The sequence below is a fragment of the Hyla sarda genome, chromosome 10 (assembly GCF_029499605.1).
Source record: "Hyla sarda isolate aHylSar1 chromosome 10, aHylSar1.hap1, whole genome shotgun sequence".
Lineage (NCBI taxonomy): Eukaryota > Metazoa > Chordata > Amphibia > Anura > Hylidae > Hyla > Hyla sarda.
Window position 1 is genome coordinate 75,275,960 of NC_079198.1, and position 15,089 is coordinate 75,291,048.

General features: G+C 42.5%; 1 long non-coding RNA gene across 1 annotated transcript in view; it reads left to right on the top strand.

Annotated features, from left to right (window-relative positions):
* LOC130294107 (uncharacterized) overlaps positions 1-14,304 on the top strand; it is a 42,222-nt gene extending 27,918 nt beyond the window's left edge. The window contains exons 2-3 of the long non-coding RNA XR_008848387.1: positions 9,966-10,035; positions 14,219-14,304. This is a non-coding gene — a long non-coding RNA (uncharacterized LOC130294107). The remainder of the gene's footprint in view (positions 1-9,965; positions 10,036-14,218) is intronic.
* Positions 14,305-15,089: the final 785 nt, after the last annotated feature.

The following is a 15,089-nucleotide window of genomic DNA, read 5'->3' on the forward strand; positions in this document are numbered from 1 at the left end:
GCTTAACCCCTTAAGGACCAAGCCCATTTTGATCTTAAGGACCAGGCCAATTTTATTTTTGCATTTAAATTTTTTCCTCCTCGTCTTCTAAAAATCGGAACTCTTTTATATTTTCATCCACTGACTAGTATGAGGGCTTGTTTTTTGTGTGACCAGTTGTCCTGTGTATTGACATCACTCATTTTACCATAAAATGTATGGCGCAACCAAAAAATACTATTTGTTTTGGAAAATTAAAAAGAAAACTGCAATTTAGCAAATTTTGGAAGGTTTTGTTTTCACGCTGTGAAATTTATGGTGAAAATGACATGTGTTCTTTATTCTGTGGGTCAATAAGATTACCCATGATTATATACTTTTCTATTATTGTTGCGCTTAAAGAAAATCGCAAACTTTTTAACCAAATTAGTATGTTTAAATCCCTCTATTTTGACAACCTATAACTCTTTCATTTTTCCGTATAAGCGGCAGCACTTCTCTGCCTGAAACAATACGCTTTACTACGCTTAAAACAGTATTTGTCTAGAACAGCGGCAGGTGAGTTCTTTTGGCTGTCCTTTCACAGTATCTAGGCCCTTGACATATTAACAAGTACAAAATAGTACTCAGATGTACATATGTGGTATGTACTTATGAGGGCAGAAAAATGCGCTACACTATGCTTAAAAAAACGTATTTTTGCACATCACCAGCAGTACACAGTCGCTGTGTTCTAAACCAAAAATTACACACTCTCACAGCCTATTAGGAACTGACTGCTGGGTTTTATACCATCTACAGACTAGTATAACCAGCAGATTTGTTGTGGAACAAAGACACAGAATTGTGCTGAAAAAATATTCCTACCTCCTCTGCTAAGGTTTATGAAGTTGAGGCAGCTTGTTGAAATGTATGAGGCAACACACAGCTCTCTGCAATACAATGCTGAAGAAAGTGACTGGGAGGTTAATGGCTGCAGTAAAAATCCTTTTCAGAATGCTGATGTGTCTAGGAGGTGAAACACTGCTATAATAAGCTTTTCTGTGTAACACACAAAGAGGCTGTCCATCCTATCTCTCTGCAGTGTAATGAATGAAGTGACAAGCCACAATATGGCTACCGATTATATAGGGCTGACTGGCTGCTGATAGGCTGCATCCTGCATGTGATTCAGGGTCATCCCACCTACTTGCCTTCCCGCCTTGCCTTCCCAGCGTTCCTTGCCCCATGTACTAACATGTGGATCCCCCATTGTAGAGGCTCTGGAGCCTGGACGGCACTAAATGGAGTTTAATTAAGCGATTTGCGCAATAGAATCACGGTGATATTTACATTTGTTGCTAATCTAATTTTTCAAGAAATTTGTTACGAATTTGAGTTAGTCAGCTTCAATTCGCTCATCTCTAGCGCCAAGGTCATAGTCAAATGGTATTGTCTTGTGGTGTGCTTATGGGGCTTATCATCGAATCAGAGTTTGAGCCCACTGGGGAACCTGTAACCATTATTAGAGGTAAAGTAACAAAGTAAACTTCAAACATATGATTTGTTTTTTGCATTTCTATTTTTATAACTTGTTCCTTCCTATACTAATTCCTGATACAGTATTGACACTGAACAGCAACTGGGCACAGTGGGCATTTCGACATCTTGTTGTAATTGAACATTTGTCATTGTAATCCTATGAACCCTGAGTACAGCCAACCTATGGGCATGTGAGCTTTTTACACTGTGAGCTCATTATATTGTGAGCTCATTACACTGTAAGCTTGTTGTGTCTGTATCTAATAATTGCTGCATCCGCAGGGTACACGGACTGATTAGCATTCAGCGCGCGCACCAAATCAATTTGCAGCACATTTATCGGGGCCGCGTTCCTCGCGCACAAACCAGCGTTACTAATTAAAACAAGAGCAAATGACGGGGTTTTTTAAGCAGTAATTAAACGCTGTGATCATTATCCTGCCGCTGGACGCTTCTTAATCAGAGGCAGATGTTCCCAATATTGTAAGATGATGAGCAGGAGCCCAAGACATGAAGGGTTAATGAGAAATCCTAATAAAAAATGATGTCATCAGATTAGCAACAATTTAGCTACCAAATGAGTCCAGTTAAGCATGTTCTCGCATATTGATATATGTACTTTACATATTGAAAAGGTTGAAATTATCAAATGATCATTCGGCTGTGTGTTATCACTTTGCTATGATATGAAGGTAGGCGATGTTTGGCTCAGCAGAATACTGCATTGTGTTATACCAAGATTTTTTTTTATCTAGGGATAAGAATGAAAAAAAAAAAAAATGCAGGTTGCTATCTGTAATATTATTAGTGGATTTAATCCAGCCATGAAGCAATAAAGCCATTTAGGGAATTTGTGTGACATAAATCCTAAATTTAGCACCAATAAAAGGTTTTCTTCTCTTACACATATTTCATGAGGAAATAATTATGCCCATCTTTAACAGCTAATACTATATGGAAGTATTGTCTGGAATGCTGTATCTCATGGAGGCACCATTAAGCCTTGGCCTGGTTTTAGGGCCATGTTTTAGAGGATGGCAGTTTTCCAGGACTCTATGGAAAGAATGTCATTATGCACATTAGACCATGTTATTTGGTTTGCAGCCTCCTTATCTTTGAGACATTTGGGATTATTAGTAAAAAACAAAAACAAAACAAACCTTTTTTTCTTTTGTTTTTTTCTCGAGGGGGGGTCTTTAGGGAGAAGTGAGCCATACATCTGTCCCTATAAACCACTCTCCCACAATTTGGAGCCAGTCCCTTCCTTGCGCTAAAGTGCACTGGCGTTGAAGTCAAGAAAACAAACAGAACTGTACAAAGTCAGGTAAAAAGTCAGGAACATAATTGGAATACAATAACCAAGGGCATTGCTAGGTCTCCAGAAGACCAGGGGCTAGAACCCATAGTCCAGACCACGCCCCTAACCACACCCTCAGTTACACCCCTTATCACACCCTCAGTTACACCCTTAACCACACCCTCAGTTACGCCCCTAACCAGACCCTCATCCACGCCCAATTGCATCCAGCCTCCTCCTCCAATATACTCAGGACTACTAGTGGACAACTGTACAGAGTTGTTTCAGCAATCACACTCCTATAACCGTTATACTATTACTGACCAAATCCTGTTTACTGGGACCAATATTACTAATGATAACAGTATACAAGGAGGGATATTCTCCTCATAGATATCACCATCATACTGTTACTGACTAAATCATGTTTACTGAGACCAATATTACCAAAAATACCAGTCCAAAAAAAATAAATTGTCAGCATCTTCAAACAATAAGAAATTGGTGCACAGGTGCACATTGCTAGTTGTGTGTTACCAGTAAAGTACAAAAAATACCTCCATACCATGACCACCACAACCATTATCACTGACTTATACCTCTATATTGTTACCAAAAACATTCCACTGTATAAAAGACCAATATTCCCACATACATTTACTTTATAGAGTGATTATATTATATATAGGACCATTTAGAGATAGATACCAGCTGTACAGAGGATCTGTATTTAATATACGTAATTATAAACAGGACCATATAGAAGTAAATACCAGCTGTAAGCTGTGTACACAGATCTGTATACCATATAAGTGATTATAGTTACCTCTAGGTGATGTGTTTTCTGTTTAGCAGCATCCTCTTTCCTTTTCTTCTCTGTCTAGTGTAGACTGCCATGATAACTTCTTCCAACCAAAACTTATTTCTGCAGCATCTGCGGGATAAATATGTTACACTCTGCATTTTCCAGTGCCCTACCCTTATTTACACAATCTCCCCATCTATAGGCCCCCAAACTGTAATAAGTCCCTTCTTGGTGTCCAGCAATGTAAAAGGGCAGGTAGGTAGGTAGATCAGGAAGCCAGATATGTAGATAGGTGACTAGCAAGGTAGGTAGGTTGCTAGCAAGGTTGTTAGAAAGCCATGTATGAAGGGCAGGTATCTAAATAGTTAGGTAGCCAGGTATATAGGTAGGAAGCAAGATATGTAGGTAGGTAGTTAGGCAGCCAGGTGTGTAGGTAGTTAGATAGCCAGGTATGTTGGTAAGTAGTTAGGCATCCAGGTATAACATTAGGTAGCCAGGTAGTTAGTCAAGTAAGTAGCCAGTGGGTATAGGCAGCAAGGTCCCCCCACAGTGGGTATAGACAGCAGGGTCCCCCCACAGTAGGTGTAGGAAGCAGGGTCCCCCTACAGTAGGTGTAGGCAGCAATGTCCCCTTATAGTAGGTGTAGGCAGAAGGGTCCCCCCACAGTAAGTGTAGGCAGCAGGGTCCCCCCACAGTAGGTGTAGGCAGCAGGGTCCCCCACAGTAGGTGTAGGCAGCAGAGTCCCCCCCATAGGTGTAGGCAGAAGAGCTCCCCCCCAATAGGTTGAAAAAAAAACGCTCACCTGAAGTCCCACGTAGCAATCTTCTCCTCCGAAGTGAAGAAGGGGCCCGCGCCTTCCTCCCTCCATAGTTCAGGCACCGTTGAGTGACTTCATTGGCGCCTGCACTGCATGCTATGTGGGGGCAGAGGACATGTCTCCTCTCTGTGTAGGCCGCAGATGCGGCTTACACAGAGAGGAGGCATTCTACTGTATGTGCGTGAGCCACACATACAGTAGAAAGCAGTGCTATCTACCTGGGGATCCAGGAAGAGTGTCCTGGATCCTCAGTAGCGGTGGCAGCGGCGGGCGGGCCAGTCTCCTAAAGCAGCGGTAGCATACATTTTTCACTAATGTCACAGCTGCTTTAAGACAGTGGCAGCCTGAGACCTGGGGCTACTGGCTATAGCCCTGTTAGCGCTCCTCTAATGACAATAGCCAACAAATAAATACAAACAAGGAAGGATATAGCATACTAACATACAGATCAGAACAGCAGATTAACAGCAGATATGATAATATGAACTAGATATAAGGATAAGTTTACAGCAGACAAAACCAGGAGATGTTGGAGATGAACAGGTTAACTGAATGTCAGAACACTAAATGGTCAGGAAATCAAGAGCGCTGTTCACACTGGACTCAGAACAAGGAACACACTAGACACCCCACTCCAAGCATGGAGGGACATCAATAGCAAAGCCAAATAGGCTCCTAGCTAGTGGGCACTCTCCAGAGAGTGATCAACCTATTAGCCGTAGAGGAAACAAAAATCCTAAATACAAGCAAACTCGGGTACAGACACAAGACTCACTCATTCCTAGATAGACAGACTGGCACAAGGCTCAGAACAGGATTCTATCCTCGGAGTTGCAGGAAGAAACAAGGCCAAAACAGGATCGTCAAAATGCACAATGTAAATAAAGACTACTGCCATGGTGGACCATTTTTGTATTTTTCCAGCAAAGTGTAATGCGAGTGGTCAGGGCACCGGGGAGTCAACAGCAAGACACTTATTACACTGGGCAATTATTGGCCAAATCGGCCAATATCATCCTATTCTATAGGGTCAGAGTCCGTCAGCTGACTGGGTCATTTTTAGCCATTAAAAAAGCATTGCCCATTGGCTGGACATTTCCCAGTGCAATAGAGGATTAGCCCATGGCTAATTGCAACAAATGGCCCCATGAACATTCTATTGATAATTAATGTAGCCTTTCTCGCCCAACATTCGAGCCATGTAGGCTCTGTAAATCAGTGCTTCTTTACATAGCAAATTGCCCAGGATCCTTTTTTTTAGGACACCTTCCATCCTTAGCCTACCCATTATATAGAGTGGATGATTTGGGAATTTAAGTATTTAAATTTAACTATTATGTGGGAACTATATAACTATATGGAAATATTGTGAGGCTTGTTAGGAGAGTGTTTTGGGGATTTTGCATATAGTAAGGTATAAATTGCAGAGCAACAAGGTTTTTTTTTTTTTTAAATCAAACCAGCTTGTTTTAAAAAGAACCATTTAAGGGGGATATAAATGATTTATTTAAAGGTGCGGAGGTGCAGTTACCATTGCATAGAGCAGAAAGTGAAGTAAAAGCTTTTACTCACATTCGCCGTGGTCTATAAAAGAAAAATCATACTTTAGTTTGATGCCAGGCAACAGTCGGAGTAAACAGCCTGATCCTGCAAGATTGACAAGCAGCGCTCGATACTAGGAGCGGAGAGGAGGCAGGGAAGGGGCGTGCCGCTGCCGTCCCATCCGACTGTTGCCCGACATCAAACTAAAGTATGATTTTTTCTTTATAGACCACAGCGAATGTGAGTTTTAAGTACAGTGACCCCCCCGACCTACGATGGCCCCGACATATGATGAAATCGACATACGATGGCCTCTCAGAGGCCATCGCATGTCGATGTCAGCATCGACATACGATGCTTTTTTATGTCGGGGCCATCGCATTAAGTGCTATCCGGCAGCGCCAAATGCTTAAGCTGCTGCCGGATAGCAGCTTAATGTTCCCCGTGTGGTGCGGTAAGTATTACTTACCCCTCCACGATGCTCCGGGGTGCCCTCCGGGTCCAGCGCTAGTCTTCTGGTGTCTTCTCGGCCCTCTCCGATGACGTCAATACGCTGCTGCGAACGTCATCCAATAGAAATGGCGTACGCAGCGGCGCAATGACGTTGCAACGCAGGCCCAGTAAGGCCTTGCGGAAGACAGAAGAGGACTGGAGAAGATAGAAAAGGACCGGAGAAGACAGCAGAGGACCGGAGAAGACAGTGGAGAGCCCAGCGGAGGCCGGGGTCACCATCGGGAGCGGCGGGGACACCATCTCGAGCGGCGGGGACAGGTGAGTTCAGCTTCCTATACTTTACATTGCCCAAATCCCTTAACATACAATGGATTCGACAAACGATGGCTCGTTTGGAAGAATTACCATCGTATGTTGAGGGACCACTGTATATAGATGGCCCATACAAAAAAAATTGTGAAAAACTGTTCCAAGTAAAACCCCCCTCAAAAGACAAGGGAGCACTCCCTCCATCTGCAGAAAAAAAGCTCAATCTGCAGGAGGCAGCAAACCTTCTTTACCATAAGAAATTTATGGCACCCAAAATATATTTAAGATTGTTTCCTACTTATCTTCCCATTCGAGGAGGGTTGGTATGGTATGTAACTAACCTCATACAATAACACTATGTAGAAAAGAAATCCCTCCTGCTTTGTAAGATACCGCACTATTGCTCCTGATAATTTTGAAGGTCTATGAAACTGTTACACAGCTATAATGTTATCCTTTGTTATCCATACTGCTGTGGGCTGCCATGTGCCACCATACTAAGAAAAAACATGATGCCTTCATTGAATGCTGAATGGAGTCTGTTTTTCTTACAGAAGTCACTGAATATAGAAATAAATGGAACCGTTGTGTATTTCTGTATTTATGCCAGTTTTCTCCTTAGGTGCAGGCATGGGAAAAAACTACTTGTACAAAACGCATTATGAATTTTGCACCATATCCTAAACCCTTCCCTAAGTTTTTGCTGCAGTTTGTAAATAAAATTCTGATTTCATGTGTATTTTCAGTGCACATAATTACTCTGAATGCATGTAACAATTCTCTTCTGCATACTACAAGTTTTTATTATAGTTTATATAATGGTTGATGGCTTTGTCCACAGTTGCAACTGTTTCTTGCTCCAGTGCACATAAAATACAGAATTAAGCAATTTGTAATTATTTTTGCTCTGTAATCTTCCCTTGTGCATGTGGGGCTCCTATGTGTCTCCATGGTTAAAGACAACAAACTATTAATTGTTCTTCAAGTACTGAACTGTGCATTTAGTTGTTGTTATGTCTGGTCCTACTGATCTCTGTAACTCTGACAGTCCAACCATAGTGTATTCAAATGAGCTACCATTCCAGATTAATAGTGGTGTACCTACCATATAGGCAGGGTACACGACTATAGAGCCTGATGGCCAAGGAGGCCTGGTTTGGGATCAAACAGTGGTGCCCTCCAATCCACATGACTCAGCAGATTATAATATGGGACTGGTGATCAAACCGCCCACTTTATAATCCACTCGCTAACCAGGGGATCTAGAACATTTGTCCAAGATCCTCAGGTCAGCGACCTCCAGCAGTTGGTGTAGGCCAGTGCCACAGCTGAGGACAGTTTTAAGCTGTGCCTACATAGCTTGTCCTGTCCTGGCGCAGGTTGGAATCTCATTAGTCATTTTAGATTTTTGCTATTGGGCCCCATGAATTCTATGTACACCCCTGGGTGTATCCACTATGAAATGTATAGCCTTTAGTCAGTTGATCAGTGGCCTATCTTAAAGATCATTATCACAACTCAGAAACACCCTTTGAAGAGACACTCACAGGGGAAATTCCTTGCACTGCCGCTACTAAGGTGTCAGTAAATGTGAGTGTGACAGCCTTTGTATACAGCTAATCAGTTGGTGTACCGGTTTCCGGACCCATGCCAATCTGATATTGATGGCCTATCTAGAAAATAGTCCACCAACATGTTGGATTACTCCTTTAAGTATAAACATAACCCCAGCTACATCATGGGGCTGTGAAGGTTATTAAACATGTTAGGCTGGGTTCACACTACGATTTGTAACTACGTTTCCCGTATATGGCTGGGAGGAGGGGGGCGGGGCTTAATCGCGGCGCCTGCGCTCAGCCGTATTCGGGAACCGTATTTAATGCATGTCTATGAGCCGACCGGAGTGAACCGCAGCCTCCGGTCAGCTGCTTTTTCGGCCGTATGCGGTTTCCCGACCGTAGGCAAAAACGCGGTTGATCAAGTTTTTGCCTGCGGTCGGGAAACCGCATCTGGCCGAAAAAGCAGCCGACTAGAGGCTGCGGTTCCCTCCGGTCGGCTCATAGACATACATTAAATACGGTTCCTGAATACGGCCCCCTCCCGAATACGGCGCCGCGATTAAGCCCCCTCCTCTCCGCCGTATACGAGAACCGTAGTTACAAAACGTGGTGTGAACCCAGCCTTACATAGTACAGAACATACAATATTCATAGCTTACTGCATCCCCTATAGCATAGTACTTTTATACATGTGTCAAAAAGGGTATAGCAGTGAGGGAGTCTATAAATACAGACAGGTATTTTCATCTGATTTTATTATACGTGACATAACATCCCTAGACTTTTTTCCTGTGACTCCACTTAGTCTATTTGTACAGGTGTTCCCTTCACCCACCTAATTCTCGTATTAGTCTTTTCACCTTCCTCAATAGACTAGCGATCCTTCTACCCGAGGTCCTGGTGTTTGTACATCTGCCTGAGTGTCACAAAGATGCAGAACAAGTGAAGCAGACAATACTAAATTCCGCAGGCAAGGGAGGAATTTGTCCTGACTTTATGTCTAAAATACAACATTTTCCTAGTACTCCCTGTAGCATTTTCTGCCCTTTGCAAGGTAAACATTATCAGAGAAGATTAGGAGAATCCTCCTTCTTACGACTGCTTATGTAAACACATTGCCCGCAGAGTATTACAGGCATGAAACATCAGGGCTACATCCAGCAGTCACAATGAACCCATCAGTTGTAAAAGCTTTGGCAATAAATATATAATAAGGCCCCCTGGCATCTCTCATCCTCCCAGACAGATCATCTGCCCTATCCTCTACACTGGCACAACTTATTTTTGTCTGAGTGTTAACAATTCCTTTTTTACTATGCAGTGATCATGCATTGTGCAAATATCCAGTAGTGTTCCCATCTCACCGACCGCACAAATCCACGGCTGTGAGATCGCGGCATAAATATTAACCCCTAAGTATAGGTGGAGTGTCCTTAGAAAGGTTTTCATGAATTAAAGCTAGGAAATTTAACTTTATTCACAAATCTGCTCATTGATAAAATTCATAACATGACAAACTGTTAACAGTGTATATTCATTCTAGGTCATGTATGAGTTATAGGATCTTAAGTACAAACAATTGGGATAATTAGTCAAGCAATGAGGCAATCGCCAAATATGTTTTTTTTTTCCAATTATGTAATATATGTAATATTATTGATACATATATTATATTCCATATAGATACCTAAGCAAAGCAGGAAGCACCATTGGCAGCTCTTGGCAATATGTCCATTGACACAATACAGCAATGGTAAGTCACTAGTTAATCATGGAGATGATAGTGATATTTTGTTACATGTTATGTGAGTATAAGCTAACTGTTATCTTGTTGGTTACTCCTTGTTGGTGTTATTTTGCTTCTGATGCTCACCACTGCTAGGTGGCTAGCCTTCCTAATACTATCCTTGTGCTCCAGCCTGTCTTCTATCCTTGTGCTCCAGCCTGTCTTCTATCCTTGTGCTCCAGCCTGTCTTCTATCCTTGTGCTCCAGCCTGTCTTCTATCCTTGTGCTCCAGCCTGTCTTCTATACTTGTGCTCTAGCCTGTCTTCTATCCTTGTGCTCCAGCCTGTCTTCTATCCTTGTGCTCCAGCCTGTCTTCTATCCTTGTGCTCCAGCCTGTCTTCTATCCTTGTGCTCCAGCCTGTCTTCTATCCTTGTGCTCCAGCCTGTCTTCTATCCTTGTGCTCCAGCCTGTCTTCTATCCTTGTGCTCCAGCCTGTCTTCTATCCTTGTGCTCCAGCCTGTCTTCTATCCTTGTGCTCCAGCCTGTCTTCTATCCTTGTGCTCCAGCCTGTCTTCTATCCTTGTGCTCCAGCCTGTCTTCTATCCTTGTGCTCCAGCCTGTTTTCTATCCTTGTGCTCCAGCCTGTCTTCTATCCTTGTGCTCCAGCCTGTCTTCTATCCTTGTGCTCCAGCCTGTCTTCTATCCTTGTGCTCCAGCCTGTCTTCTATCCTTGTGCTCCAGCCTGTCTTCTATCCTTGTGCTCCAGCCTGTCTTCTATCCTTGTGCTCCAGCCTGTCTTCTATCCTTGTGCTCCAGCCTGTCTTCTATCCTTGTGCTCCAGCCTGTCTTCTATCCTTGTGCTCCAGCCTGTCTTCTATCCTTGTGCTCCAGCCTGTCTTCTATCCTTGTGCTCCAGCCTGTCTTCTATCCTTGTGCTCCAGCCTGTCTTCTATCCTTGTGCTCCAGCCTGTCTTCTTGTTTCCCACCATGCTGCTTCAATCCCTGGTCTGGCCATTAAGGTGTACGTGCTCTTTTTGTGCTTTAGGGGCCAGTGTATACCCAAAATCTTTGCCTCCACCTAGCCCTGCCCTGCACCACAGTACTACTTTAAGAAGAAAACTTCTGTGCCCAAAATACATTTTCTAACAGAAAAGAATAAGAATATTTGGGTAAATGCCCAATGCTTTTTTGAGGGGTGTTGTGCAGTTGGCCCGAGTTTCATTGTAATCTTTTAGACATCCTAAACCCCTATATATCAGCAATGGAAGGTTGTTTCAAGAAACTGTAGAAGAAGTGTGATCAGAACACCCTACACTATTTATTGACAATAAATTCTTAAGTTTTTGGAGTGCGCCATAGGTCCATGAAGCGGTGGCCAACAAGCTCCCTTTATGAATCTCTATGGGAGAGCCGGAGAGACAGCATTTGTTTATCTCTGGCTCTCTCATAGAGATACATCGATGGAGCGTGTCAGCCACTGCTTCGTGCTGTGGCCAAAAGTAATCCATGCACAAAGTGGAGCTTGATCTGTGCATAGAGAGAATCAGAGTGATGGGGAGATTGGAGAGGGGGTCCCAGCGATTGGACTCCCCATAATCACACACTTTTCCCCCTATCCATAGGATTTTGTGGATAGGTGATAAGTACTCATATACTGGAGTTTCCCTTTAACCCTTTAATGACATAGGGCGTAAATGTACATCCTGGTGCCCTGGTAGTTAACACACCAGGATGTAAATTTACGTCCTATGGAACATTGCTCGCATCATGCACAGCAGGTCCTGGCTTTTATTCTCAGCCAGGGACCCGCCGGTAATGGCGGGCATCATCCATCGTGCTGATGTCTGCCATTAACCCCTCAGTTGCCATGATCAATAATGATCATGGCATCTGCGGCGATGCGGCACGTTGAATGGATGATCGCGAGATTCCGATCATCCAAAATAGTGGACGGAGGTCCCCTCACCAGCTTCCATCCGTCCTCAAAGCATCTTCTTTCCAGCAGACCAGAGAAGTAAATAACCATAAATACTGATCAGTGCTTTGCACATGCTTAACGCTGATCAGTATCTGGAAACTAGAGATTGCAAAAATAATGCACTCAGTGGGGACATAAAAAGTGTAAAAAAATGTTTAAAAAAAAAGGGTAAAAAAAAAGGGAAAAATCCCCTCCCCAATAAATAATTAAATGGCCCTTTTTTCTCATTTTACCCCTAAAAGCATTTTTTAAAAATGTATAAACATACTTGGTATCACCACATGCATAGATGTCTGAACTATCAAAATATAATGATAATGACCCTGTACTGTGAACTGCGGAAACATAAAAAAAACTGTCGGAAATTGCAAAAAAAGAAAAGTATAAAAAAAAAAAAGTCACATATTCGCAAGTTATAGGTGATCAAAATAGGGCAATTTTAAACATACTTATTTTGTAAAAAAAAATTAACTTTTTTTAAAAGCAATATAATAATAGAAAATGATGTAACCATGGGTATCATTTTAATTGCACTTACATACAGAATAAAGAAAATATAGTATTCTTACTGTAATGTGTACAGCATTAAAACAAAACCTTCCAAAATTAGAAAAATTGCATTTTTCTTTTCAATTTCCTCTCACAAAAAATAACTTTTTGGGTTTTACCATACATTTTATGGTAAAATAAAAGGTTTCATTACAAATTACAATTGGTCATGCAAAAAAAGTTGATTGCTGCGTCTAAAATATTAAAAAAAAGCTTTCCCGGCAGCTCAGTCGGGCTGTTCGGGACCACCGCATCGAAACTGTGGTGTCCTGATCAGCCAGGACGCAAGCAGAGGGTCTTGCGTCAGATTGGCGGTGCGTCAGATCGGCGATTGATTGCTCCAAGCCTGAGATCCAGGCTTGAGTAATCAACCGCCGATAACACTGAATTCAATGCTATGCCATAGCACAGTTCTGGCAATCAATGTACTGCATGTTTATCCTCCCCCCTATGGGGCTATAACATTGCAAAAAATAAGTGTAAAAAAAAGAGTTAGTAAATGTGATTTAACCCTTTCCCTAATAAAAGTTTGAATCACTCCCATTTCCACATTAAAAAAGTAAATCAAAATAAATATAAACAGATGGTATCACTGCGTGCCTGAATGTCCAAACTATAACAAATATATAATTAATTAAACCGCTCTGTCAATGGCGTACGCGCAAAAAAATTCCAAAGTCCAAAATAGCGTATTTTTGGTCACCTTTTATACCATAAAAAATTGTACTGCAGGTGATACTGATCAAAATTATACTTACAATGTCCTGAATGGCCCAGCTACTGCGCATTATCACTGTTTTTCTTTTCATGTAAATGAGTTAGGAGCGGATCACCGGGCACCCCACGTGATCATCTGCCGGGCGGGCGCTCCGCCATGCTCATCAATATGCATGGTCTCCCTCCCTGCTCTCGCGACAGGTTTTTGCCACAGCCTCCAGAGTACACCAAGAAGTGGCGTCAATTTCAGCCTAATTAACCCTCATGCCTTCGTGCATCCTCACACTTCACTTCTGGCTGGGGGAATGAGGCTGAAACTGATGCCGCTTACCAGTGTACTCTGGAAGCGGTGCATGCGCCATGGCGAAAACCTGGCACAAGAGCAGGGAGGGAGGCCATGCATCTTGATGCGGAGCGCCCGCCTGGCAGAGGATCAGGTGGGGTGCCCGGAACTCTGGTCCTAAATCCGCTTCCTGTGGATCATAACAGCAGCTGATAAGTACTGTAAGGATTAAGATTTTTTAATAGAAGTAATTTACAAATCTGTTTAACTTTCTGGCACCAGCTGATTTAAAAAAGCTGTTTTTCAGCTGAATACTCCTTTAAATGGGTCTCGCTGGGTCCATTGTACTCAGCTGGCACCTTTACAGTGGTGGCTGGGATTTTTGACCGCTTTGCGACCCATGACGGACCCAGTACGTCATGGTACCACTCAGGGTATATGGCACGGGCTCCTGACTTGAGCTGCTCCATACCCGGGGACATCCAGCTGTTTTCAGTATGCAGGGGCCACTGCTATTAGCTGCATTATAACATCATCCACATTTTTTTTTATAATCTCTCTATACATCTTTTTTTTCACATTAATTTATTTCCATGTCTTCATGTTTTCTTGTTTCCCTCTATTTTATAAATAGAGATTTAGATACGGACATCAGTAATATATACGTATTTCTTCCATTTAGAAAGTTTCATCATCTGCAGAATGACCTGCCAGATATCTGTTTGCGGTAAGCCAAGTTTACAAGAATTAAAATATTGTGAATTCAACAGTAGATTGTGAATTATGTGAGTGTCTGCTCTGAAATCACGTCGACACCGAGGATAAATAACATCCAAATTAGTCCAGACGGTAGAATGGAGGCCGTGCATTATTAATGTGCAAATATTATCTCAGTGACAGACGTCTCTCTACCCGTCCACTCAATGCTGTGATATCTGTACTCTGCCTCCGCTCTGGGACACGCAGATGATTATGTTTTATACTTGCAAATGGAGTCAGTAAATGACTAAAAGAGGTTGAACAGAGGAAATGTTCTAGAAGGGCAGGAGTTGTGAATTGTTCCTTGAAAGACTTTTGAGCTGTTTCAGGACTGGAAAGCGAAAACAATAAAACACAATAGAGAATGCCAAAATATTTATATTTGTAGATCTCTGCAGATGTCTTTGGTTTGTCCGCTACTCCATGCATTGCCTTTACTGTCATTTTTACCAACTTATTTTACATTATTCAAGTCACTAGTCAACATAATTAAAATGATGGTTGTAAAGCTTCCAAAACAGCTGATATACTACTGGCCACTAGGGGTCTCTCTACTTCCACTTTGCTGTCTGACCCCCCTGATGGTCTGAAATCCTCCGACCTGGTAACGGCAAAAACAGTCTAAGACTTCTTTCACACTGCTGTTGTATCCCGTTGGCAAACATCCATCAGGCACTTAACTTTTTATTTTTTTGTGCCTTAACAGACATTAATTTTGAAGGAGCTCAAAGAGAAACAAGGGGTCCTGGCAGATCCCATTTATTATTATAGGGTCTGTTGGGCGCCATTGAGTA